The sequence below is a fragment of the Pteropus vampyrus genome, unplaced genomic scaffold (genome assembly GCF_000151845.1).
Source record: "Pteropus vampyrus isolate Shadow unplaced genomic scaffold, Pvam_2.0 Scaffold11708, whole genome shotgun sequence".
Lineage (NCBI taxonomy): Eukaryota > Metazoa > Chordata > Mammalia > Chiroptera > Pteropodidae > Pteropus > Pteropus vampyrus.
In genome coordinates, this window is record NW_011900489.1 from 2,839 (window position 1) to 5,023 (window position 2,185).

General features: G+C 48.2%; 1 pseudogene; it reads left to right on the forward strand.

The window, feature by feature from the left end:
• Positions 1-248: 248 nt before the first annotated feature.
• Positions 249-695, forward strand: LOC105310794 (annotated as a pseudogene).
• The last annotated feature ends 1,490 nt before the right edge of the window (positions 696-2,185 follow it).

A 2,185-nucleotide genomic window follows, 5' to 3' on the forward strand; every position in this document is an offset into this window, starting at 1 on the left:
GCTGCTACCTGCAACAGGGCGTTAGGTGACCACTACCTGGATGGGCTCACCAGGGCCCTTCCTTGCTTCTCACAAGATGGAGTTGACAAGTTCTCTGGCAGGGCTGGCCGTGCAGGCTCCGTGCTAGGACTCCAGAGATACCACAGAACAATACTGCTGAACAGGGAAATTTTTTTTTTTTCATTGAAAAAGAATTGGAGCTTTTTTTTTCCTTTTTCCTTTGCTACTTTTCGGCTGAGGGCAGTGCTCCTGTTCTGACATTGGCGGCCCTCCGTGAGGAGAGGCGAGCCAGCGGAACCGCAGCCATGACTGAGGCCCATGTGAATCCTAAGGCCTACCCTCTCGCAGATAGATGCCCGCCTCACCAAAGAACTATTAGATGCTGTTCAACAGTCTTGCAACTATAAGCAGCTTCAGAAAGGAGCTAACGAGGGCACCAAAACCCTCCACAGAGCCATCTCTGAGTTCACTGTGATGGCTGCAGACTCCGAGGCCCTGGAGATCATTCTGCATCTCCCGCTGCCTTGTGAGGACAAGAATGTCCCCTATGTGTTCGAGGGCTCCAAGCAGGCCCTGGGCAGGCTTGTGGGGCCTCCGGGCCTGTCATCGCCTGTTCTGCCACCATTGAAGAAGGCTCACAGCTGAAGCAACAGATCCAGTCCATTCAGCAGTCCATGGAAAGGCTCTCAGTCTAAACCGGTGGCCTCTGCCACAGTCTCCCACCGACTCCTCTCCCCCAGGTTGTGTATCCTATTTTCTGTTAGCATGTAGTATTTCCAGCTGCTTTCTGTTGTTTTAAAATATTGTAGTACTAAAAAATAATATTGGAATCTATCCAGCAAAAACATAGAGAAGTACTCAAGTGCATGAGTCATCCCACCTTTCCACGTAGGTTGGGACATCACGAGAAGATGGCAGATGTGGTGGAGACTGCACCAGGTGGGGACCATGGGGTGACTGGGTGTCCCATCCTCGGGCACTTGTCTTAGCAGCGGCCACATTATGCGCGGGTTCAGATCATCTTCACTATCACTATAACCTGAACTCAGCCCCAGGTCTGGGCACAGAGAGATCCCAGCTCCCTCCTAGAGGGACTTCAGGCTACAGGTCGATGACGATCTCGAACATTTCATCCCAAATCCTCTCAACCCTGTAGGCAAGTATGGAGAATGGAGTAATGCTCCCTGATGAGAAAGAGAGGCCATGGAAACACAGATAAATTGGAATTCATCAAAATTAATAACTTCGTACTTCAAAAAACAAAGAAAGTGAAAAGATGGTTTCCAGTATAACAGAAAATATTTGCAAATCATACGCCCGATAAGGGAACCATATCCAGAACATAATACAAACTCTTACCAGTCAACGATAAAAAGCCAAACCACCAATTAAAAAGTGGGCAAAGGATTTACCGGCGTTTCTCCAAAGATGTTATACAAATAACCATTAAGCCCATGAAAAGATGATCAACATGTTTAGTCATTAGGGAAATATGAATCAAACCCACAATGAAATATCTCTTCACACTCTGTTGTACAAGAATATCCACAGCAGAATTATTCATAACAGCCTAAAATTGGAAATAACCCAAATGTCTATCAGCTGATGAATGGGCATTGTGTGGGTCTCCCCGTGTTGATAATGATGCTATAGGGTGGAGCTGCCTGGGGCGCTTATCTAGGTCATATTCCTGTGGCGAGCCCCCCACAGACATTTCCTCTGCCTGAGTCATGTTGCGCCTGGACTGGCCCTCACGTTTCTTACTATGTTTGCAGGACCCACCTCAGCAAAAACCATCAGAGAACTTCTAAGAACAAGATTTATTACTCGGAGGTTCTGTAGGGTGCACAGCACACAAGAGGGCCCCACAGCAAGGCTGCCAGTAGACAGAAGGGGAGGAAGCGTGGAGCTAGGGCTCTGCCTTTTGGGAGGTGGTTGTCTAGGGTTTGGAGGGTGCATAAAACCTAACAGCAGGAATGAGGGCCCAGGAAGGGAGAAGTGGATCACTTAAGCTGTCGGTTACCTAGGTTACCCAGGGCTTTCAAAAGGGGGACCTCACTGATGGTGAGGGCGGCCTGGCTTCTTATCTAGTTGTTTCATCCTACAGCTTGCAATTTGTTTACCGGAGATGGATATCGGATGTGGATGACTCAGCAATCAAAAGCTTAATGCCGGGTATTATTTG